General features: G+C 36.8%; 1 long non-coding RNA gene across 1 annotated transcript in view; it reads left to right on the top strand.

Annotated features, from left to right (window-relative positions):
• The first annotated feature begins 4935 nt into the window (after positions 1–4935).
• The window catches only part of LOC132014096 (uncharacterized), a 150795-nt gene continuing 128896 nt past the window's right edge, over positions 4936–26834 (top strand). The window contains exons 1-2 of the long non-coding RNA XR_009403209.1: positions 4936–5036; positions 21354–21431. This is a non-coding gene — a long non-coding RNA (uncharacterized LOC132014096). The remainder of the gene's footprint in view (positions 5037–21353; positions 21432–26834) is intronic.

Raw genomic sequence — 26834 nt, 5'->3', positions numbered from 1 at the left:
GAGGAGGAGGAGGCAGGCTCCCTGCTGAGCAGAGAACCCGATGTGAGGCTCCATCCCAGGACCCTGGGATCATGACCTGAGCCGAAGGCAGAGGCTTTAACCATGGAGCCACCCAGGCGCCCTTCTTTCTAGAATTAAAAGAGTGTGTCCCATCTTTTGAATGTCACTAATCCATATCACCCAGGCTAACCTTCTGTTGGTTCCAGCAGCCCCTACTTTTTAAAATAGAAGCCTTGGCATGGGTTTCTACAGTTTCAGATAATGTTTAGCTATTGAGCATGATCTTCAGTAGAGAAGAAAGACGTCAGGGAGGGACTGGCCCATGCCTCCCCCCAGTCACCCTAGCCTTCAGCACGAAAGATACACAGCAAGGGAGCTTTAAGGAGCCCCCAGAAATCACAAGCTCAACTGAAAAATAGGGACATGAGTGAGGGAAGCAGGCAGGTTAGGAAACTAGAGAAAGAACTCCATCAAAACAGAATAACAATTATGAAGTTCCAGCAACTAGTGCCATACAGGATCACAGGCTTAGAATACTGAGTCTTCTGATTATTTTCAAGAGAAGCCAAAAATCTGAATTTTTGAGTACATGGTACCATTGAGGATCTAAACAGCCAGATGTAGCACCAGAGGAAGGAAGGAGGCAGCTAGGTGCTGAGGATTTGCCCGAAGCTCTGGGATACAGGAAAAAGTGAGAAGAAAGTAGTTTCCCATGCTGTTGACCTGTCTATTTACTACAGCTCTCAAGGGTAGGAGAAGGCAGAAAATTTTGACCAATACCACAAAGTGTGTGATTGTTTGAAGTATTGCCATATTACGTACCTTGTACAAAAAGGAATGAAAATGCTAGAAAGAGACATGAACCAATGGAAAAATAGTTTTTATTTCTATTCCCTTAACTCAGTGATGGAGAAGGCCTTTAAGATGCAAGGCTTTCTTGCCTCCATGGTTAGGAAAGACAGTAAGTGAAGAAATGTACATGGTGTGCTTTCTACTTCAGAGGCTAAAGTGTGGCTACATCATCACTGGAGACCTCAAACAGACCACCACTCAGCCCTTTTCCCCCAAGAATTTAGGTTTTTAAAATGAGCTTCAGGATTCAATACCCTAATGCTTTGTATTAAAGACTTCTTTTTAGGGGATAGAAATTAATATGATTTTATAATTTAAGATAATTTTTTAAAATTATATCATTCAACCAAAAATTTGTGTTAGATCCTAAAGTAGACTGGGTGGGTATAATTAGTGTCTTAATTTGGGTTCCCCCAAAAGCAGATGCTAAAACAGGGTTTATATATGAGCAGTTTATCTGGCTGAGGGATGGGGGAGTGAAAGAAGCAGCTGACTGAAAAAGCAAGACAACTACTACTGTGGGAGTGGCTGGGACTTAGTCCCCTGGAAAGACTGTGAAATATGCACCATAGGCCTAATTGCCTAAGGGGTGAGGGAGCTGAGGTATTTGCACACCAACTAAGTATTTTTGGTAGAGGGGTGCTGGAGAATATGGGGTGGTGCTAATTTCTTGCATGAGCAAACTGACTTTCCTCAGCTTAAAAAATTTTTTTAGGGATTGAGATCAGCTGGTGTAACTTGAAGTCCTCTGAAGTATGGATGGGACGTCCAGCAGTACTGTTCCACTCAAATGTCAGAGTCCTACCCTACCATAGTTTGTAGTTTAGTGGAGATAATTAGAAATAAATACAGCACAATGTGAATAATGATACATGTGAACATGTATTTGGAATTTAAATTTTCTGAGAGTCTCTTGAAGTATTAATATTCTGTATTCATTTCAAAATTATCAAGCTTAAATTATAGTTAGTATTATCTATTCATCAAGCAATTTAGTTGGTTCTAGACTTCTCCTCCAAAATATTTAATTCATAGAGTATTTTTCTTTCTTCCCATTATCTTTTTATTTTTCACCTATTTCTAATTATATCTCTTAGCTGTATTTTATGTGTCATGTTGAGATACCATAAATCCTATCCTGAAACAGATTGCACAAATGAGCAAATGAGGAGAACAGTAAAAGAAAGGGAAAAGAGAGAATAGTAAGATTAAAACATGTCTTTTTATTGGATACAATGGCCCTTCAAAGAAGCAAAATTGATTCAATAAAATCTGCCTTTTCTTTCCACTTACGTGTGATTTCCTGAATTAGTAAGGAGTTTTTTCAGGAAAATGTTTGTTTTTCCCTTAGAGAGTTCCTCTTAAATAAGAGAAGAATAGATGGTCTTGCTTGAGTTGCTAATGAAAAAGTTCATACACGTAGAAAGAACTTAGGAAACTTGATAAAGCTGATCGAAAGAACAAGGTCCTAGGTAATTTATCTAAAATCCTCTGGTTAGAAGTATTATGTAAGAAGAAAAATACTGTGAGGAGTGTTAAAAAATGGCTTCATGAACCCAGATGACACAATGACTGAAATAATAAGAAACAAACTTGGATGAAGAACTATATCTCATCCAGAACTATTTGGATATACAAGGAGATCTGAGAGAATTTCTAAATGGATATGAGGTTTTGTTCTGGAGAAAATGTGCACAGCTGATTCAAAACGTGATTATTTGTCAAAACGGTGTATCTTTCAACTGTTTATGAAGCTGGTGGCTAAGGCAGACAATAGTGTTTAAAACAGAGGCAGAACTTTAGAGTGACGAGAGCATACTGTTTCAGTTCAAAGACAGGTACTGATGAATCATTGAACATTACGTATGAAACTATTGATGTATTATATATTTTCTAATGGAATTTAAATTTAAAAATTAAAAAAAAAATAAAGATGTTTTCTACACACACACACACACACACAACTTTGGTTCAAATTCTAGCACTACCACTTAGTAGTAGCTGGTTGGTTGTGGGTAAGTAATTTATTTCCCAGCCTTATTTCCCAATCCTTAAAATGGGCTAATAATAATACTACTACCTGTGATTAATACAGGATTAATACAGAATGTCTACAATAATCAAATAAAATAAAGGGTACAAAGATAACACAAATAGTGGTTGTTAGTGTATTTCTCCACTGTCAAATTAACCAATAAGGTATTTTGTTTAGGGTCCTAATATGGTTTTTATCAGAGAATGTGGGATCTTGTATTATAACTTACCTTTCTTTTTTTTTTTTAAGATTTTATTTATTTATTTGACAGAGAGAGATTACAAGTAGGCAGAGAGGCAGGCAGAGAGAGAGCAGGAAGCAGGCTCCCTGCTGAGCAGAGAGCCCGATGCGGGACTCGATCCCAGGACCTTGAGATCATGACCTGAGCCGAAGGCAGCAGCTTAACCCACTGAGCCACCCAGGCGCCTCTATAACTTACCTTTCATACTGTCCCTATCTCAATTCTATCCTTGTTGAAATTATTCAGTTTTAATAAATGGATTCCGAAATAATGGTCTTTCTCACCACTTTAATATCTTGTTTTCTAATATTCTGAAATTAGTAGAGTATTGACATCTGAAATGCTTCTGATGTGGGAAGAGGTATTTCTTTCCTATCAACTGGAAAAACACAATTATGTGTTTATCATACACAAGATGTGTGAGACCTTAACCGTACCATAACCTGAAGCATTGTTCTGTTATCAGACAAAATGCCTGGAATGGCATTGCCTTATAAAGACCCAAAGCCTCTGTGATTACATGTGTTTATATATGTCAGATAATAATACATCACTGATTTTATATAGGTTTCTATTCAAAAGCAATCTATCTGGTTAATATTTCTCAGGTCACACTAACACCACCACTTCTCCAGAGCCAAACTGCTTTATTTTGAATTCATCATATATTTTGTAAGTCCCAGGAACCAGGGTTTTGTCCTTGAGCTGATGGGCTTCGATCTCAACTTTGTAAAACACATCAATAGACCTCTATGTTTGGCTTCTAGTCCTCGTACAATTTGAGTCAATTATAAAGATTTATTGACTACTTTACTTTGAAAATACTAATGTGGAACCAGAAAAACAAAATTTCCACACAATGCTGATTATACAAAATAAGATAGAAAGAGGGAGAGGAAAGCTCCAAACCTGTTTATTCATCATTGGCTAATAAAAATTTAATAATGGGTTTGCTGAAATCATCAGGAGCCAGATCAACTCTGTTGTTGATACACTGTCAAGGCAGCCAGCTCTGCTGAGTTGTCTGTTATCTTTGGCATCAGGTGAGGTGTTCTTATATTGGTATACTGGATGTAAGAAGCTGGAAATAACAAACAAATCAATTGGATAATTGCATCAAAATAAATCATGGTCTTCAAACATCTAATTAGATTGTAAGAACCTATTAACCAAAAAAAGTCTCAATTGATATGTAAAGAAAATACTTGTGTCAATAGCAGCTAGCTCACTCTATCCACAGAAGTGCCATTACAAACTACAGCCATAGTTATTAAAGGCCAAGAAATGTCCTTTTTATGCCCATGTATGATTAGAGCGTTATTCTAAAAATTGATGAGTATAAGGCACTTCCCAAACTCCAGTGGGGGTAAAAAAAATCGTAGAGATTGTATTTCTTAAGAGCTTGATAGACACAACAATGTCACATGTCTTAAAAGTTAAAAGCGTACATTCTTTAACTTCTTAGAAAGAGACAAAGTATCTTATTTTTTCAATTTTTATTTATTTTTTATTTATTTTCAGTGTTCCAGAATTCATTGTTTATGCACCACACCCAGTGCTCCATGCAATATGTGACCTCCACAATACCCACTACCAGGCTCAACAAACCTCCCACCCCCGGCCCCTCCAAAACCTTCAGTTACTTCCTCAGAGTCCAAACTCTCTCATGTAAAGTCTCTTCTGATTATTAACTGTTCAAAATGTTTATGGATAAAGGCAGAGGAATTAATGAATAACTGAATGAGTTAAGTAACTTTTAAATATAATAATTAGATTCTAATGTTTTTCTTTTTTACCAGTAGAATCACTGGAATGTACAAGTAATTGAGTATAAGTTGAAAAATTTCAGCAAAAGCAATACATTTCAGAGGAGCATCCTTTCTGTACCAATGCTAAGAAGAGAATGATGTAAGTATGGAATGTCCTAATTACTGAGTTTGGATGTAATGTTTGGCATACAAATCTCCATTCTTATCTAAGACCCCAATGTTTGGATCAAGATGTAACTTCTTAGAAATATCCTAGGCAAGAATGTCTATCAGCAATGCCTCCCAGTGTATAGCCATATACTTTAGTTGAAAATGGGATGTCTTTCCTCTCAGTGTACCTCAAAGCTCAGTCCAGTCTTCTTTTTTTCATTATATTTTATTTCTTTTCAGTATTTCAGCATTCATTGTTTATGCACACACCCAGTGCTCCATGCAATACGTGCCCTCCTTAATACCCACCACCAGGCTCACCCAACCCCTACCTCCCTCCCCTCTGTTTCTCAGAGTCCACAGTCTCTCATGGTTTATTTCCCCCTCCAATTTCCCCAAACTCACTTCTCCTCCCCATCTCCCAATGTCTCCATGTTATTCCTTATGTTCCACAAGTAAGTGAAACCATATGATAATTGACTCTCTCTGTTTGACTTATTTCACTCAACATAATCTCTTCCAGCCCCATTCATGTTGATACAAAAGTTGGGTATTCATCCTTTCTGATGGAGGCATAATACTCCATTGTATATATGGACCATATCTTACTTATCCATTCGTCCTTTGAAAGGAATCTTGGTTCTTTCCACAGTTTGGCAACTGTGGCCATTGCTGCTATGAACATTAGGGTACAGGTGGCCCTTCTTTTTATGACATCAGAATCTTTGGGGTAAATACCCAGTAGCGCAATTGAAGGGTCATAGGGAACTTCTATTTTTAATTTCTTAAAGAATATCCACATTGTTTTCCAAAGTGGATGCACCATCCTGCATTCCCACCAACATCCTGTCCTACACATGTTGTTTACTGACTTGTTAATTTTGGCCATTCTAACTGGTGTAAGGTGGTATCTCAATGTAGTTTTGATTTGAATCTCCCTGATAGCTAATGATGATGAACATTTTTTCATGTGTCTCAGTCCAGTCTTGATTCTTAAACCCAAAGATCAATTTAGAGACAAATCTAACAAAGATGCTTTGGCCTCAATCACCTACTTTACCTTTCTACCACTTGAATTCCCTAGAAAATAGTTCATAACCACAGTATTTCCCAGTCCTACTCAAAAAACAAAAGGACCCATGGAACACATGGACCTTACATTTGGCTTCAGACATTCACATCTAGTCTGCCAAATCTGTCATTTTCAATGAGTATTGAATATTCAGATTTTCCCCTTTTTTCATTTTATTTTTAAACCAGGCATCTGTCTAGGTCCAGTTATTAAATAAAAGAGAACCTGCCCACATTTGCCAACCTAGATGGAGAAGTCCTAATTTTCTTTAAAGAGGCAGTATATCTTGGCTCCTTGAAATATTGGAAACCAAGATGTAAGAAAAAAAGGGTGGGGCTAAGAAAGTTTTAGAAAAGTAAGAACATATCTTCATTTCCCTGTTTCTCCTGAATCTTGAGTTTACATTCATCTTCCTTAAAGTATATGTTTACTTAAATAGTTTCTTTAATTTCCAATTCCACATACCCAAACTGCTACTTCTACGACAATTGAGACATATTTTCTTGGTGGAAATTGTTTTCCTACAACATATCAATAGCTAATATTAAGGACTTACCATTTGCTGCACTGCATAACATTCTTTTTTTTTTTCAAGTTTTGAGATGTAATTGACATTTAACATTGTATAAGTTTGAGATGTACAACAGGATGGTTTGGTATGTGTATGTATTATGAAATAATTAGTACCACAAGGTTAGTTAATACATCAATCACATCTGATAGTTACTGTGTATGTGTGGTGAGAACTTTTAAGATCTATCCTCTTACCAACTTTTAAGCATACAATATAGTATTGTTGACTTTAGTCATCATTACATCCTCAGGACTCACTCATCTAATAACTGGAAGTTTGTAGCATTTCATCAGCTTCACCCATTTCTCTCATCTCCCACAACTCTCTCTCTTGACAACCACCAATCTATTTTGTTTCTATAAGTACAGTTTTTTCAAATCCCACACATAAATGAGATTATGGAGTCTTTATTTTTCTTGTTTCCCTTAACATGACAACTTTACATCTCACTCATGTTATGGCAAATATTTCATTTTTGAAAGCTAAATAATATTCGTGTGGTGGGAAGGGGTCGTGTGATGTTTTGTTTATCCAGTGGATACTGGCCCAAGGTTTATCCAGTGGTCACCTGACATTAAATGTTTAGGTTGTATCTATGTCTTGGCTATTACAAGTAATGCTGCAATAAATATGTGAGAGGGGTGCAGATATCTCAATATAGTGATTTCATTTCCTTCAAACACATACCCAAAAGTGGGATTGCTAGGTCATATGATAATGCTATTTTTAATTTTGGGGGGAAACTCCATACTGTTCCCACAATGGTTGTATCAGTTTATTTACCAACCAATGGTGCACGAGGATTCCCTTTTTCCACATCTTCACCAACACTTGTTATATCTTGCCTTTTGCTAAAAAGCCATCCTAATAGGTATAAGATAGTATCTTATTGTGGATTTTATTTGCATATTCCTGATGACTGATGATGGTGAGCACCATTTATTTAGATATTTTGTTTCATTTTAGATGGATTCTATTATTATATAATCATATGAATTACTTTTATGTTTTAGATATAAACTCCTTGAGATATATGCTGTGCAATATGTTCTTATATTCTGTAGCTTGTCTTTCACTTTGATGATATCTCCTTTGCAATATACAATTTTTTTTTTTTTTTGAGGTAGTCCCATATTTCTATTTTCACTTTGTATGCTTGTGCTTTTGAAGCTGTATCTACAAAATTATTGCCAAAAACCATGTTAAGGTTTTTCCCTATTTTCTTCCTCAGGGATTGTTGTTTTTAGGAATTACACTTAAGTCTTTAATCCATTTCCAGCTAACTTTTCTTAGAGGTGAAAGATAGGGATCAATTTATTCTTTTCTATACAAATATCCACTTTTCTAATCACCATTTATTGAAAACATGTATCTTTTTCCCATTCAGTATTGCTTATGAAGTATTAGTTAAACAGATAAGCATGGGTTTATTTTCAGGCTCTTGATTTTGTTCTATGTTTTTTGATTCTGTTCCATGTTCTATGGTTTTTATGTTTACTTTATTGCCAGTACCAAAGTGTTCTGATTACTCTAGCTTTGTAATACAGTTTGAAGACAAGAAGCATGATGCCTCCAGCTTTTTTCTCCATCCCCGCCCCAAGATTGCTTTAGCTATTCAGGGTCTTTCATAGTTCTGTATGAATTTTAGGATTGTTTTCTCTACTTGTGTAAAAAATGTCATTGGAATGTTGAAAGATGTTGCATTGAATCTATAAGTTGACTTTGAGTAGTGTGGACATTTTCATAATACTAATTCTTCCAATCTATAAAAACAGGATATGTTTTCATTTATTTGTATCTCTTTCAATTTCTTTTATCAATGTCTTATTTTTTTCAGTGTAGAGATCTTTCATATCCTTGGTCAAATTCATTCCTAAATATTTTTGTTTGTTTTTGATGCCTTTTAAACTAGATCTATGTATTTTTAGATAATTCATTTTTTGTGTATAAAATATAACTAATTTTTGTATCTCAATTTGTAATGTGTAACTTTATTGAGTTTATTTATTCTAACAAGTTTTTGTTGTTTTTTGTTTTGTTTTTGGTAGAGTCTTCAGGGATTTCTATACACACAATCATGTCATCTACAGAGACCATTTTATTGTTTTTTCCATTTGGATGCCTTTTATTTCTTTTTCTTGCCTGATTTCTCTGGCTGGGACTTCAGGTACTATATTGAATAGGTGTGTTAAGTGTGGACATTCTTGTCTTGTTCCTGATCTTAGAGGAAAAGCTTTCAACTTTTACCATTAGTATTATAATAGTTGTGTGTTTGTCATATATGACCTTTATCGTGTTGAAGTACATTCCTTCTACATTCAGTTTGTTGAGGGTTTTTATCATAAGTGGATGTTAAATTTTGTCAATGTTTTTTCTGCATCTATTGAGATGATCACATAATTTTTATCTTTTATTGATGTGATATGTTTATTGATTTACATATGTTAAAACATCTTTTCATCCCAAGGGTAAATCCTACTTGATTATAGCATATGATCATTTAATATGTTGTTGAATTCAATTTGCTAGTACTGAGATTTTTATGTATATATATCCATCAGGCATATTGGCTGATAGTTCTCTTGTAGTGTTCTTATCTGACTTTGGTATCAGGATAATGTTGTCCTCAAAAAATGAATTTGGGAATGTTTCCTGCCTTTCAATGTTTTGGAAGAGCTTGGGAAGGTTTGGTGTTAATTCTTCTTTAAATTTTTGGTAGAGTTCACCAATGAAGCTAGCTGGTCCTGGATTTATCTTTGTTGGAGGTTTTTTATTATTGATTCAATCTCCTTACTCACTGATCTGCCCAGATTTTCTATTTATTCTTTTTCAGTCATGATAGGTTGTATGTTTCTGGAAAGTAATCCATTTCTTTTATGTTGTCCAGTTTGCTGGCATATAATTGTTCATACTTTTATGACTGTATTTCTGTGGAATCTGATGTGATATCTCTTCTTTCATTCAGAATTCTATTTGTCCTTTTTTGTTTTTCTTTGTTAGTCTAAATGCCAGTTTCATTTATCTTTCCAAGGAACTCTTAATTTTGTTAATCTTTCCTATTGTTTCCCTGTCTCCTATTACACTTATGTCTATCTTTTTTTTATTAACATATAATGTATTACTTGCCCCAGGGGTACAGGTCTATGAATCATCAGGCTTACACATTTCACAGCACTCACCATAGCACATACCCTCCCCAGTGTCCGTAACACAGCCACCCTATCCCCAACCCCCCACAAACACTCCATTTATTTCCTGAGATTAAGAGTCTCTTATGGTTTGTCTACCTCTCCATCCCATCTTGTTTCATTCTTTCCCTCCCTACCCCCCATAGCCCCCCACCCTGCCTCCCTAATTCCTCATGCCAGAGACATCATGTGGTAATTGTCTTTCTCTGATTGACTTATTTTGATTAGCATAATATCCTCTAGTTCTATCCACATCATTGCAAATGGCAAGATTTTGTTTCTTTTGATGACTGCATAGTATTCCTCTGTGTGTGTGTGTGTGTGTGTGTGTGTGTGTGTGTGTGTATGTGTGTGTGTCTGTAAATATCTTCTTTACCCATTCATCTGTTGGTGGTCATCTAGGTTCTTTCCACACTTTGGTTATTGTGGATATTGCTGCTATAAACATTCAGATACACATGCACCTTTGTATCACTACATTCGTATCTTTAGGATAAACACCCAGTAATGTGATAGCTGGGTCCTAGGGTAGCACTATTTTCAATTTCTTGAGGAACCTCCATATGGTTTACCAGAGTGGCTGCACCAGCTTGCATTTCCACCAACAGTGTAGGAGGGTTCCCCTTTCTCTGCATCCTCACCAACATCTGTCATTTCCTGACTTGTTAACTGTAGCCATTCTGACTGATGTGAGATAGTATCTCACTGTGGTTTTGATTTGTATTTCCTGATGGCAAGTGATGTGGAGCACTTTTTCATGTGTCTGTTGGTCATCTGGATGTCTTCTTTGTACAAATGTGTATTCATGTCCTCTGCCCATTTCTTGACTGGATTATTTGTTCTTTGGGTATTGAGTTTTATAAGTTCTTTAAAGATTTTGGATACCAACCCTTTATCTGATATGTCATTTGCAAATATCTTCTCCCATTCTGTCAGCTGTTCTTTAGTTTTGTTGATTTTTTCCTTTGCTGCGCAAAAGCTTTTGATCTTGATAATGTCTCAACAGTTCATTTTTGCCCTTGCTTCCCTTGCCTTTGGGAATGTCTCTAGGAAGAATTTGCTGTGGCTGAGATCTAAGAGATTTCCGCCTCTGTCCTCCTCAAGGATTTTGATAGATTCCTGTCTCACATTGAGGTCTTTCATCTATTTGGAGTCTCTTTTTATGTGTGATGTAAGGAAATGGTCAAATAGCATCCTTCTGCATGTTGCTGTCCAATTTTCCCAACACCATTTATTGACGAGGCTGTCTTTTTTCCATTGGACATTCTTTCCTTCTTTGTCAAAGACTAGTTGACCATAGAGTTGAGGGTCCATTTCTGGGCTCTCTATTCTGTTCCCCTGATCTATGTGTCTGTTTTGTGCCAGTACCACACTGCCATGATTACAGCTTTGTAATAGAGCTTGAAGTCTGGAATTGCAATGCCACCAACTTTGGCTTTCTTTTTCAACATTCCTCTATTTAGGATCTTTTCTGGTTCCATATAAATTTTAGGATTTTTTGTTCCATTAATTTGAAAAAAAACTGATGATATTTTGATAGAGATTGCATTAAATGTATAGATTGCTTTAGGTAGCATAGGCATTTTCACAATATTTATTTTTCCAATACATGAGCATGGAAAGTTTTTTCATTTCTTTATGCCTTCCTCAATTTCTTTCATGAGTAGTTTATAGTTTCTGAATACAAATTCTTCAGCTCTTTGGTTAGGTTTACTCCTAGATATTCTCTGGTTTGGGGTGCAATTATAAGTGGGATCAACTGCTTAATTTCTCTTTCTTCTGTCTTACTCTTGGTGTATAGAAATGCACCTGATTTCTGTGCATTGGTTTTATACCCTGACACTTTACTGAATTCCTGTATGAGTTCTAGCAGTTTTGGAGTGGAGTCTTTTGTTTTTTCCACATAAATTATCATTTCATCTTCAAAGAGTGAAAGTTTGACTTCTTTGTTGATTCGGATGTCTTTTATTTCTTTTTGTTGACTGATTGCTGACACTAGGACTTCTAGTACTATGTTGAATAACAGTAGTATAGTGGGCATCCCTGCCATGTTCCTGAATGATATTCACTGTGGGTTTTTCATAGATGGCTTTGATGATATTGAGATATATACCCTCTATGCCCACACTGTCAAGAGTTTTGTTCAAGAAAGGATGCTGTATGTTGTCAAAATCTTTTTCAGCATCTATTGACAGTATTATATGGTTCTTGTTCTTTTGTTTCTTAATATATTGTATCACCTTGTATGATTTGTGGATGTTGAACCAAACTTGCAGTACAGTACTAAATCCCACTTGGTCATGGTGAATAATCCTTTTAATGTACCATTGGATCCTATTGGCTAGTATTTTGGTGAGAATTTTTGCATCCATGTTCATCAAGGATATTGATCTGTAATTCTTCTTTGATGGGGTCTTTGTCTGATTTGGGGATCAAGATAGTGCTGGCCTCATAAATGAGTCTGGAAGTTTTTCTTCCATTTCTATTTTTTGGAACAGTTTCAGTAGAATAGGTAATTAATTCTACTTTAAATGTTTGGTAAAATTCTCCTGGGAAGCTCTCTGGCCCTGGGCTCTTGTTTATTGGGAGATTTTTGATGACTACTTTAATCTCCTTACTAGTTATGGGTATGTTCAGGTTTTCTGTTTCTTCCTGGCTCAGCTGGGTAGTTTATACATCTCTAGGAATGCATTCATTTCTTCCAGATTGTCAAACTGGCTGGTGTAGAGTTGCTCATAATACGTTCTTTAAAAAAAAAAAAAAAAAAAGATTTTATTTATTTATTATTTATTTATTTATTTATTTATTTATTTATTTGATAGACAGGGATCACAGGTAGGCAGAGAGGCAGGCAGAGAGAGAGAGGCCCCCTGCTGAGCAGAGATCCTGATGTGGGGCTTGATTCCAGGACCCTGGGATCATGACCTGAGCTGAAGGCTGAGGGTTTAACCCACTGAGCCACCCAGGTGCCCCTCATAATATGTTCTTATCATTGTTTGTATTTCTTTGGTGTTGGTTGTGATCTCTCCTCTTTCATCCATGATTTTATTAATTTGGGTCCCCTCTCTTTTCTTCACTCATTCTTTCAGAGAACCAGCTACTAGTTTCTTTGATTTGTTCTACTGTTTTTTGTTTGTTTGTTTGTTTGTTTGTTTGTTCATTCGTTTGTTTCTATTTCATTGATTTCTGCTCTGATCTTTATTATTTTTCTTCTCCTGCTTATTTAGGCTTTCTTTGCTGTTCTTTTTCCAGCTCCTTTAAGTGTGGAGTTAGGTTGTGTACTTGAGACCTTTCTTGTTTCTTGAGAAAGGCTTGTATTGCTATATACTTTCCTCTCAGGACTACCTTTGCTGTGTCCCACAGATTTTGAACCATTGTGTTTTCATTTTCATTTGTTTCCATGAATTTTTTTAATTCTTCTTTAATTTTCTGGTTGACCCATTCATTCTTTAGTAGGTTGCTCTGTAGCCTCCATGTATTTGAGTTCTTTCCAACTTTCCTCTTGTGATTGAGTTCAAGTTTCTAAGCATTGTGGTCTGAAAATATGCATGGAATGATCCCAATCTTATGGTACAAGTTGAGACCTGGTTTGTGACCCAGGATGTGACCTATTCTGGAGAATGTTCCAAGTGCACTAGAGAAGAATGTGTATTCTGTTGTTTTGGGATGGAATGTTTTAAATATATCAGTGATGTCCATCTGGTCCAGTGTGTAATTTAAAGCCTTTATTTCCTTGTTGATCTTTTGTTTAGATGATCTGTCCATTTCAGTAACAGGGGTGTTAAAGTCCCCTACTATTATTATACTATTGTCAATGTGTTTCTTTGATTTTGTTATTAATTGGTTTATATAATTGGCTGCTCCTATGTTAGGGACATAGATATTTAAAATTGTTAGATATTTTTGTTGGGCAGACACTTTAAGCATGATATGGTGTTTTTTTTTTCATCTCTTATTATAGTCTTTGCCTTAAAATCTAATTTATCTGATATAAGGATTGCAAACCTAGATTTCTTTTGATGTCCATTATCATGATAAATTTTTTTTTCCAGCCCTCACTTTAAATCTGGAGGTGTCTTTGGGTCTAAAATGAGTTTCTTGGAGACAAAATATCAGTGGGTCTTATTTTTTGTTTTTTGTTCTTTGTTTTTTTTTTTTTTTTTTTTTAATCCCTTCTAACACACTGTGTCTTTTGATTGGGGCATTTAGCCCATTTACATTCAGATAACTATTGAAAGGTATGAATTTAGTGCCATTGTATTGCCTGTAAGGTGACTGTTACTGTATATTGTCTCTCTTCCTTTCTGGTTTGCTAGTTTTAGGCTCTCTCTTTGCTTAGAGGTCACCTTTCAATATTTCAATATTTCAATACTTCCTCATTTTGTGTTGCAAATTCTTTTAGTTTTTTCTTTCCAGTGTCCTGGAAGCTTTTTATCTCTCCTTCTATTTTCAATTACAGCCTAACTGGATGTAGTATTCTTTGCTGCATATTTTTCTCATTTAGTACTCTGAATATATCTTGCCAGTCCTTTCTGGCCTGCCAGGTCTCTGTGGATAGGTCTGCTGCCAATCTAATATTTCTAACACTGTGTTACAGACCTCTTGTCCTGAACTGCTTCCAGGATTTTCTCTTTGTCACTGAAACTTGTAAGTTTTACTATTAGATGATAGGATGTGGACCTATTTTTATTGTTTTGAGGGGGTTTCCTTGTGCCTCCTAGATTTTGATGCTTGTTCTTTTCACTAAACTAGGGAAATTCTCTGCTATAATTTGCTCCAATATACCTTCTGCTCCTCTCTCTCCTCTTCTTCTGGGATCCCAGTTATTCTAATATTGTTTCATCTTATGTTATCACTTATCTCTCAAATTCTCCCCTCATGGTCCAGTAGTTGTTTGTCTCTCTTTTGCTCAGCTGCTTTATTCTCCATCATTGGGTGGTCTATATCACTGATTCTCTCTTCTGCCTCATTTATCCTAGCAGTAAGCACCTCCATTTTTTACTGCTTCTCATTAATAACATTTTTTATTTCAACTTGGTTAGATTTTAGTTCTTTTATTTCTCCAGAAAGGGATTTTATTTCTCCAGAGAGGGATTCTCCAATATCTCCCATGTTTTTTTTTTGAGCCCAGCTAGCACGTTGATAATCATAATTCTGAACTCAATTTCTGACATATTATTAATGTCTGTATTGATTAGCCATCAGTACTGCCTCTTGTTTATGTTTTGTTTTGTTTTGTTTTGTTTTGTGGTGAGTTTTTCAACCTTGGCATTTTATCCAGATAAGAATAGATGAATGAGATAACAAAATACTAAAAGGGTATCAATAAACTGAGAAAAATATACACTAACCAAATCAGAAGAGACCCAAAACCCAGGGAAGAAGAAAGGGGGAAAAGGGAGAAAGGGGGGAAAAAAGAATAGGAATATATATATTAGACTCATGAATAGAACAGAGTGACACACTTGATTTTAGGTATATTTTGGTCAGTTAGAATAAACTACTTCCCAAAATTTTAAAGAAAGAAAAACTTATATATATATACAAAAATAAGGGTAAATGATGAAGGGATGGAATATGAAGGTAAAGATGAAAATTTAAAAAGATTCTATAAAAGTAATTTATAAGATAAGAAGTTGGTTGAAAAAAGAAAAGAAAAAAAAAAAAAAGGAAAGAGTGTGATCAGGCTGTAGACTAGAAAAAAGCAATTCACTAGATTTAGGGTATATTTTGATGTATTAGAAGAAATTGTGTCCCAAAATTTTAAAGAAAAAAAATATATGTACATACAAAAAATAAGGATAAATACAATGAAGGGATAAAATATGACTATAACAGTAAAAATTTTAAAAGATTTTCTAAAAGGTATTGGTAATATAAAATAGTTAAAACGTTAAAATAGGAAAGAGGAAAAATTTTTAAAAATAGAATAAGAAAAAATAAAATTTTAAAAATTAACTTTGAAAGACTAAAGGATCATGGGGAAAAGTCATAAATTCTATGTGTTGCTTCCCCCAGCTCTGGAGTTCTGCAGTTTTCATTGATCAATGAACTTGTTCTTGGCTGGGTGTTCTTGCTGATCTTCTGGGGGAGGGGTCTGTTGCACTGATTCTCGAATGTCTTTGCCTGAGGCAGAATTGCACCACCTTGCTTGGGGCCAGTCTAAGTAATCTGCTTGGGTTTGCTCTCAGGAGCTTTTGTTCCCTGAACGTTTTCTGTACAGCTTTGGAGGGCAGGAATGAATATGGTGGCTCCCAATCTCTGGTGCCAGAGGAGCTGAGTGCTCAGGGCCCCACTCTTCAATGTGCCCTCAGAGAAGAGCAGTCAATCCCTCCCAACTCCCTCATCTCCAGCTGTACTTCATGCTCATCTGGCTTATGGCCTAGTGTTTCTATCTCTGGCAAACAGCCCTGTTTGAAGTCTTCAAACCCAGCAGATTCTGGCAGCATGCTCCCATGCTGCTGCTCCCAGAGGAGGAAGGAAGGAGTCTCTCTGGATCTGCCACTTGTGGGGTCCCTTCTTGAAGAGCAGTGGTCAAACTCTGCCTTGAATCACAGTTTAAGGTAATCCAGAATTGAGAGCCCACTCTTGACTCCATTTCTGCAGCCAACTTCCCCACTTGATACTGGGAGCTCTGCCACACTCAGACACCCCTGGTCTTTTTGTGTCCCCACAGGTCCTGAGACCCACTGTCCCCATGAGAGCTCCATCCCCCACTCAGTCTCGTCTCTGGAGTGACATCCCTCAGTGAAGCAAACTTCTAAAAGTTCCAATGTTGTGCTCCACTGCTCTCTCACTTGCCAGGAACTGGCCCCTCCCGCCATGGTCTATTTCCCTGTTGCTTCAGATTCACTTTTCCACATGTCCTACCTTCTGGAAAGTGGTCAATTTTCTGTTCCCAGGGTTGCTGATCTTTTTCTCTTCTATTTCCTGATGAGTCTGTAGGCATTCAGAATGGTTTGATAACTATCTAACTGAACTCCTGGGACATGCGGACATTTCAAACTCCTACTCTTCCATCATCTTGCTCAGTCTTTACCCATTTATTTCTATTCTAATTTATATTATTCCTCCTCCCATCTGCTAGCTTTGGGCTTAGCTCATTTTTCCTTTTCCAGTTCCTTAAGGTATGATGTAAAATTATTTGAGATCTTAATTTTTTTCTTGATGTATGTGTTTATAGCTTTCACCTTCCCTCTTAGAATTGCTTTTGATACAACCCATAAATTTTGGTATATTGTGTTTCTATTTTTCTTTTTCTCAGGAAATCTTTTTATTTTCTTCTTGATTTCCTCCTTGATCCATTTGTTATTCAGAAGTGTTATGTAATTTATATGGATTTATATATGTTCTGTGTCCTTACAAGAAGAATGTGCAGCTTTCTGTTGCTGGATAGAATGTTCTGTATATGTCTGTTATTTCCATTTGCTTTATATTGTTGTTCAAATTCATTGGTTCTCTCTCTGGATGATCTATCATTGTTGTTAGTAATGTATTAAAGTCTTTGACTATTATTGTATTTTTTATTAGTATAGTTTATTTATATTTCTCAGTATTTTCTTTGTATATTTAAAATAATATGTTCTGATGTTGGATTCATAAATACTTACAAGTATTTCATCTTCTTGATGGATTGACCCCTTTATTATTATATAATTGCCTTCTTTGTCATCAATCATTTTTAACTTAAAGTCTTTTTTGTCAGTTTTTTTACTTTTTTGCAGATCCTTTGTTCCTTCTTCTTTTCTTATTTCTTTTAAGCTGTAAGAGCCTCATAGCATACAGAAACTTTATATTTTACCTCCTATTTTAGTTTATTCATATTACAATTTCCATTTTAATATGAGGTATCTAATAACAAGTTATTATAGTATAGTTATATTTAATACATTTGTTTTTTATGTTTTCAAGTTGAGATTTGTGTACTACCATTATAATGTTAGAGAATCTGGCTTTGACTACATATTTACTTTAACTAGTAAGTTTTATACATTCTTATGTTTTTATAATATTACTATTATTTTATTTTAGTTTGAAGAACACCCGTTCACATTTCTTATAAGGTGATTCTAGTGGTGACAGACTCTCTCAGCTTTTGTTTAGGACAAAAAAAGGACAGCTTTCCTTGATGTAGTCTTTTAGTGACAGTTTTTTCTTTCAGTATTTTGAATATGTCATTCTACTTTCTCCTGGTCTGCAAAGTTTATTTTGATAGTCTTACAAAGGCTCCTCTGTATGTAATGAGTAAATTTTGTCTTACTGCTTAAAATTTTTCCTTTTATATTTGACTTTTAATAATTTAATTATAACGTGTTTCTTTGTGGCCCTTTTGGCTTCAACCTGTTTGGAATCTTTTGGGCTGATAAGTCTGGATGTCTGTTTCTCTCCCCAGGTTTCAGCCATTATTGCTTTAAATAGACTTTCTGTCCTCCATTATTGGTTTAAATAGACTTTATCCCATTCTGTCAGTTGTCTTTTGGTTTTGTTAACTGTTTCTTTTGTTGTGCCAAAGCTTTTGATCTTGATGAAATCCCAATAGTTCATTTTTGCCCTTGCTTCCCTTGCCTTTGGCGATGTTCCTAGGAAGATGTTGCTGTGGCTCAGGTCGAAGAGGTTGCTGCCTGTGTTCTCCTCAAGGATTTGGATGGTTCCTTTCGCACATTGAGGTCCTTCATCCATTTTTAGTCTATTTCCATGTGTGGTGTAAGAAAATGGTACAATTTCATTTTTCTGCATGTGACTGTCCAATTTTCCCAGCACCATTTATTGAAGAGGCTGTCCTTTTTCCATTGGACATTCATTCCTGCTTTGTCGAAGATTAGTTGACCATAGATTTGAGGGTCTATTTCTGGGCTCTCTATTCTGTTCCATTGATCTATGTGTCTGTTTTTGTGCCAGTACCATGCTGTCTTGATAATGACAGCTTTGTAATAGAGCTTGAAGTCCGGAATTGTGATGCCACCAACGTTGGCTTTCTTTTTCAATATTCCTTTGGCTATTCTAGGTCTTTTCTGGTTCCATATAAATTTTAGGATTATTTGTTCCATTTCTTTGAATAAAATGGATGGTACTTTGATAGGAATTGCATTAAATGCATAGATTGCTTCAGGTAGCATAGACATTTTCACAATATTTATTCTTCCAATCCAGGAGCATGGAACATTTTTCCATTTCTTTGTGTCTTCCTCAATTTCTTTCATGAGTACTTTATAGTTTTCTGAGTATAGATTCTTAGCCTCTTTGGTTAGGTTTATTCCTAGGTATCTTATAGTTTTGGGTGCAATTGTAAATGGGATTGACTCCTTAATTTCTCTTTCTTCTGTCTTGTTGTTGGTGTAGAGAAATGCAACTGATTTCTGTGCATTGATTTCATATCCATCAGATAAAGGGCTAGTGTCCAAAATTTATAAAGAACTTAGCAAACTCAAAACTCAAAGAACAAATAATCCAATCAAGAAATGGGCAGAAGACATGAACAGACATTTCTACAAAGAAGACATCCAGATGGCCAACAGACACATGAAAAAGTTCTCCATCACTTGGCATCAGGGAAATACAAATCAAAACCACAATGAGATATCACCTCACACCAGTCAGAATGGCTAAAATCAACAAGTCAGGAAATGACAGATGCTTGCAAGAAAGGGGAACCCTCCTACATTGGTGGGAATGCAAACTGGTGCAGCCACTCTGGAAAACAGCATGGAGGTTCCTCAGAATGTTGAAAATAGAACTACCCTAAGACCCAGCAATTGCACTACTGGGTATTTACCCTAAAGATACAAACGTAGTGATCCAAAGGGGCACGTGCACCAAATGTTTATAGCAGCAATGTCCACAATAGCCAATCTATGGAAAGAACCTAGATGTCCATCAACAGATGAATGGATAAAGAAGAGAAGAGGTGGTATATATACACAATGAAAAACTATGCAGCCATCAAAAGAAATGAAATCTTGCCATTTGTGATGATGTGGATGGAACTAGAGCGTATCATGCTTAGAGAAATAAGTCAATCAGAGAAAGACAACTATCATGTGATCTCCCTGATATGAGGAAGTGGAGATGCAACATGAGGGGGTCAAGGGGGTAGGAGAAGAATAAATGAAACAAGATGGGATTGGGAGGGAGACAAATGATAAGTGACTCTTAATCTCACAAAACAAACTGAGGGTTGCTGGGGGGAGGGGGGTTGGGAGAAGGGGGGTGGGGTTATGGGCGTTGGGGAGGGTATGTGCTATGGTGAGTGCTTTGAAGTGTGTAAACCTGGCGATTCACAGACCTGTACCCCTGGGGATAAAAATATATTATATGTTTGTAAAAAATAAAAAATAAAAACAAAAAACAAAAAACAATAAATAAATAAATAGACTTTATCTTTTCCTCTAGTCTGGTTTTCTATAATGTGTACATGATTTCTGTTTATTGTATTCCATAACTCCTGTAATCTTTCTCTTTTTCATTCTTTTTTCTTTTTGTATATTTAACTGGATAATTTCAATGATCTACAAGTTCAATAATTTTTTTTTCTGTTTTGTTGGATCTTCTGTTTAATTTCTCTGTTGATATCTGCAGTACAGTCATTGGAGTCTTTAACTCTAAGATTTGTTTATGTTTTTTTATTAACGGCTTTTATTTTGTTGTTAAATATATTTTGTTTATGCATTATTTTCCTAATTTCATTTAGTTGTCTGTACATTTTTGTAGTTTACTGAATTTCTTTTTTTTAAGATTTTATTTATTTATTTGACAGACAGGGATCACAAGTAGGCACAGAGGCAGGCAGAGAGAGAGGAGGAAAGAGGCTGCTTGCAGGGCAGAGAGCCTGATGCAGGGCTCAATCCCAGGCCCCCAGGATCATGACCTGAGCTGAAGGCAGAGGCTTTAACCCACTAAGCCACCCAGCTGCCCCAATTTACTGAAGTTCTTTGTCAACATGGATGGGACTAGAAGAGATTATGTTGAGTGAAATAAACCAAGCAGAGAGAGTCAATTATCATATGGTTTCACTGACTTGTGGAGCATAAGGAATAACACAGAGGACACTGGGAGATGGAGAGGAGAAGTGAGTTGGGGAAAATTGGAGGTGGAGACAAACCATGAGAGACTATGGACTCTGAGAGACAAACTGAGGGTTGAAAGGGAGGTGGGGGGATGAGCCTGGTAGTGGGTACTGTGGAGGACACATATTACATGGAGCACTGGGTGTGGTGCATAAACAATGAATTTTGGAACACTGAAAAAATTGTTTAAAAAAATAAATAAAAATTAAAAAATAAAAATAAATTTAAAGAAAGATGATATTCTAAATTCAGAGATTCCAAATTCATAGATCTCCATTTCTTTAGGGTCAGTTATCAGTTTTATTTGTTTCCTTTGGTGTATAACGTTTACCTGATTTTTCATGATCCCATATCTTTGCATTGATATATATGCACTTGAATAAGCAATCTCCTCTTCCTGACTTTACAGGTTTGTTATGACAGAAAAAGACCTTCATGAATCAGCTCAGCACGCAGCATTCCATGAGTCAGTTGGCAGGATTCACAAGTAAGTGTGGTTTCATATTAGGGTCTCTAGTTAAGCAAGGCTACTGCCTATTGTCTAAGGTGGGAAATGGTGCTGCTGGCTGAGCTCCATGTTCAAGTGGAGCCACTAGGTGAGTTGTCTAATCAGGCAGGGCTGCTGATTCTGCTTTACTAGCTAGGTTCTATATTCACATGTCGTTGGGCAAAGTTGCAGGCTATGTTCCCTGGCAAGGCAGTGTTACTGGTTGGACTCTGAAGTTGGGCAGGGCTTTGAGCTAGACTCCACAAATGCTTCTGGCTGGGTGAGGCCTCAGGCTATGATACCTATCTGTGTTCATGCAGGGCCACAAGAAGAGCTCCATGATCAGACAGGGGCCTCAGGCCTTGCTCTGTGTTCAGGTGGGGCCACAGACTGTGACCTAAAGTTGGGCAGTGCTACAGCTGCCCTGTGATAAGTTAATGTTGGCTGAGCTCTGTTGTAAGGTAAAGTCACTTGCCAGGCTCTCTGTGCAGATAGGTTTTCCAGCAGTTGGGTGGTGCTAGAAACTAAGCTCCACAGTAGGGTAGGGTCAAAATCTAGACTCTGGTCAGGTAGGGTACCAAACTATGCTCTGTGATTAGGAGGGATCACTACTTGGACTTTTTGCCTGGGTGAGTCCATAGCAACTGAGCACGGCCATGTGTTGGTATCTATTGCTGAGTAGGACTATAATCTGGTCTCCATGGCTGGGCAATATCATAGGCTGTGCTCTGAGTCTTCCCAGGGTCACTGTTTAGGATCCCTTATTATGCAGGGCTAGAGGCTCAACAGTTAGAAAGGGTTGCTGATTTGGCTCTCTGCCCAAGCAGGACTGAAGGATGGGCTCCACAGATACCCAGGTTCTCTGGCCAGGTTTTCTGATCAGGCAGAATTGGAGACTATACTTCACATTTGAGCAGGGCTGCAAATTTATTTCCATTCTACCAACATTTAGAATGGGTTCCACAGGTGGTATAGCTAGTTGACTGGGGAACTAAATCACACAGAACTGCTAACCAAGCTCCCTGGCCAGATGGCGCCACCGTCTCAACTCTGCAGTTGGGCAGAGCTGCTGGCTGGGATTTCTGCTTGGGGCCACTGCAAGCAAGAGTGTGGTCCACTAATATATGATTGGTGGGTGCTATAAACTCTACCTTCTTCTTTCATCTCTATCTGATTCCCAGTGATTAACCCTTATAGACTCTCCCTATGATCCCTGTGGGGAGAAACCTGAATAGGCTTCCAAGGAAGTGTCCTACAATGCGGGGAAGCTGGATATCTACTGTGGGTTCTCTTTTCCTACTGGAAAAACCATAGGCCTGAAAGAGCCCTCTCAGTGCTGTGCGATGCCAGCATGAGAAAGGGGCAATGTGGGCAAAGTAAAACTACGCCTCTTACCCTTCTAATGAAGACTTCCTCAGTCACTGTGTTCCTGGGGGGTGTTTCAGCCTTACCCCCAAGTTCTGAGATTTTCACAGTGGTATCTTGTCTAGGGTTAATTTCTAGCTTCCTGTCTTGTAAGGGGAACTGAAGTCAGAAATGACCTGTCACCATCTTGAGATCACCTCCCTACAATATTCTTTTTAAATATATATTTTGTTTAATAATCACAACACCTCTATAAGATATGTTCTATTATTGTTCCCATTTTATAGAACAGAAATGGAGGCTTGGAGAAAAGAAATTATAAGTGATCACAAAGCTAGTTAGTGAAATAGAATAATTTAAACCAGGTCCATCTGACTCCAAAGCCCATCAGAGTTCCTAATATGACTATTTGTGGTCTTAGGGAATACAAATAAGAATAAGCATTAGGGACGGCAGTAAAGGACAAATTCTGTACCTAAACTTTAATATTTATTGACTGTCATTTAGGTAATATTAGAAACAAACATTAAAAAGAGTAAAATATATCAGTATCCAAATAGGGGACATCATGTCTTTGCTGAGAAGAGAGACGAGACATCTTATGGTTATCATTTTTCAGGTAATAATTTTATACATAGTCAAATCCATGACAAAAATCAAAACATCCTGAACTAAGTAGAGAAGCCATTTATAAGTCCTGACCATGTTTAGCCCTAAAAGTACATTACATTCCTTTCTCTGTTTTTTTTTTTTTTTGAGGATCTTTCGACCTTTTTGTCCAAAAACCGAATCATCAAAAGCAGAAAATCAACGTCATCTTTTTACTATTTATTGAGTGTATTATGCAAGGCATTTGAAGATAAAATATAATTAAAATAAGATCCTGAGTATACAAAATTTGCAGTGTGGGAAGAGAGACGAGTAAAAGAAATATTTGCTTTGTGTAATGAATGTGCAAGATACAGTAGGGACAAGAACGTAGACTGATTGCCTAAGAATGCATTGTAAAATGTGGCAGTACACCACATGGAGCACATCAGAGTATTTTTATTTCTCTTCCTCCTCTCATTTAAAATAAAGGAATAATAATAACTCTAGAGGTTATTGACTTAGAAGATACACATCATCTTACACAAAACAGGTTCTGGCAGGAAATTATTTCTATCCAATTAGTCCTGTGACAAGAGTAAGATTAGTCTGTGCCATGTAACTGTGTCCCATGGGATAGCAGAAGTCTACCTGAGCCTAACTAAGATGGATTTCCCCTTCAATACAATTCCCTCAGGTGAGGCTATGGAAAGGGAGAATTTCCCCATCAAGTAACATACCTCATCTCACAAGCCATTCTCCCCACTCCATTCAAGTCACTTTCTTTAGTGGAGCACAAAATTATCATGTATATTCCCACCCCTATGGCTTCTCACTAGGAATGTCAACCCTCCTTCTCTGTCTATCCAGACTTCAGGTTCCTCCTATTGAAAACCTTTCCTAATAGCTTCAACTCTCTCACTGTCCCTCAAGAATACAACATTTTGGGTTCCATCAGAAAATTAAATGCTTGATTGTATCAAATCTTATATTTTTCTTTAATAATTTCCTGCATGCATATCCAAATGATTTCTCTATAATAGCAATAATTGTGTCCTATATGGGTGCTCACCTAATTTCTCATCCAAAATGAGAGCAAAAAGAGGATATTAGTAATAGTTCTTCGATTTCAGACACAAGTAAGGGCTGTCCCTGGCAGACCAAGACTAAATGTCACCTTATGTTATTTGTATCTGTCACAATCTCTAATGTGGAACTCAGGTGGTCAATAATTACTTGATTAAATTGCTGCGCTACCCTCCAAAGGACAAAGAGAATTTTATTTAGAAATCTTTGGAATTCTCTTTTTGGTTGCAGAGTTGTACCACAAGATTGCTTTCAGTTTTGTATCACTAAAAAACAGTAAGAAAGAGATGGGTACTACTTTAAGCTGTGGAAGCAAAAAGAAAGAAATTACAAAGGACATTGAAAATTAAAGTTCAACTTTATTTAGTAGACAGTAGAGTACCATTGATGACTTTCAAGTAGTGTGGTAATTTGGTCAGCTTATTTATGAATGGATGTGTTTACAATGGTAAGGAGCCTGAAATCATGACGGGAGCCAAAGGCAGATGCTTAATGGACTGAGCCACCCAGGCACCCCCAAATACCTTACTTTTAACAATTCCATATTGACCTTAATTTTCTCTTCCCTCTAAGGAACAAGGAACAACATAGATATGCCTGAGTATTTATGAGCAGAATCATGTATTCCTTATAATATTAGTTCTAAGCCACTGCACTCTATTAAAATCTATAGCCACTGTGAAGGAAAGAAGTCCCACTATCCTTTAATATGGACCTGGGACAAACAACTCTTCAGCAACAGGAGAACTCACTGCATTTTAAGAAGAGACTGACTCTAATTCAGCAAAAGGGAAGAATTAGCTTGCCAGTTTCTCCTAGGTGGAAGCTGTTCATCCAATATGGCTAGGGGTAAGCATGACCCTTGTAGGCTGATAAAATATATATAATATAATTTTAGAAGTTCTAGGATGATCCTCCTGTCTAAAAATAATCCCCAGTCCCTGCTCAGTAATGCCTCTAAGAATATGTTTCTTACGATATAACTGAAGTCATTGTTTTAAATGTATGTAACTCTGTAAAACGTAACTTCAAAAATGCATCCCAACACATAGGTGGCTTATACAATATTATTTCTGAAGAGTAGGCTTTAGTAAGGAGGAAAAAGGAATGCCATTCTATCTAAAGAGTACCCATGCTTCAATACTCAGCTCTAAGTCTAAATTCTGTGTAAAGCCTTCTTCTGAAAAACTATGATTCAAATGTCTATTCTTATCACATACTTCCTGCTGTTATTATGTGTTTATCTTATCCCCCCTGTAAGAATGGAGAGTACAAGAAGGACAGTGGCTATGATGAATATCAGGTCATTTCACATCAAAGTTCTGCTAGGAGTGGGCCCTGCCCAGTGGCACAGAACCAAATGCTTTATTCTATCCCATGAATGCACCTCTCATTTAGGATGAGGAAAGAGAGGTCATCATATGCATGTGTTGTGGAGAGAGAAATCTTGAGACAGTGCTTCCTGATGAGCAACATCAAAAAAAGGAAGAAAGAACCATCCCAGGTAGGATTTTTGTATGTTTACATATTAAAGGAATACTCATTCATTGAAATGATCTTTTTTTTTTTAATTTTTCAGCCATGCCACATAACTCATTTTGTGGCCAGTAGTTGATGCCATGCCCACACACACACACACACACACACACACACAATCTGGAATACAATGTGAAAACTAAGCAAACAAAACAAATCCCCAGTGACTTCGCAAGAACAGATGAGGAAACAGGGAGGAAATGCCTCTGAAAAGCCTGGTGGATTACTGCCTATAGATAATTTGTTAATATATTCATGAAGGCCAAATATCAAACTATTCCTTATCAGGTGGGCCCTGCCATTTTTTCCTATAGGAATCTTGGACTTTTACAAGTTTGATGCTGATGCTGAGAACCACATATAAATATAAATAACACAAATAGTACTGATGAGGGAGCAGGAGGCTGGCTGAGGATGGAGCAGGGGCTGGTGCCTTGCACCCCCTCTCCACCCACTCCCCTTGGTAATATGTGTGACATTTCACAGGCACCCCTGACTGCCCTAAAAGAAGAGCAAATGGTTATCTTGCAGAGATCACAGTCCTGCAAGGCAGGAGTCTCTCTTGGTTTACAAATGTCCTTGAGATTTACAACAAAGAAGTTGCCTTATCAATAGCCCAATTTCCAAAGATATATAACTCAGTTCCTCAAGCCCTAACGTCACCCTCCCCTCCATAAAAAACCGAAGGAGACGGAGGTAGAAGGAAAAGTAAATAAAGTTAAATTTCTTTTAAGACCTAAATCTCACTAACAGGGACGTTTGATAGCAGGAATGTAACATTCACCAGGAGACTCCCAATTGTCTTTATGTTAGTGCCTCATTAGAGGG

The sequence above is a fragment of the Mustela nigripes genome, chromosome 3 (genome assembly GCF_022355385.1).
Source record: "Mustela nigripes isolate SB6536 chromosome 3, MUSNIG.SB6536, whole genome shotgun sequence".
Classification (NCBI taxonomy): domain Eukaryota; kingdom Metazoa; phylum Chordata; class Mammalia; order Carnivora; family Mustelidae; genus Mustela; species Mustela nigripes.
This window is presented reverse-complemented; position numbering and strand designations above follow the sequence as displayed.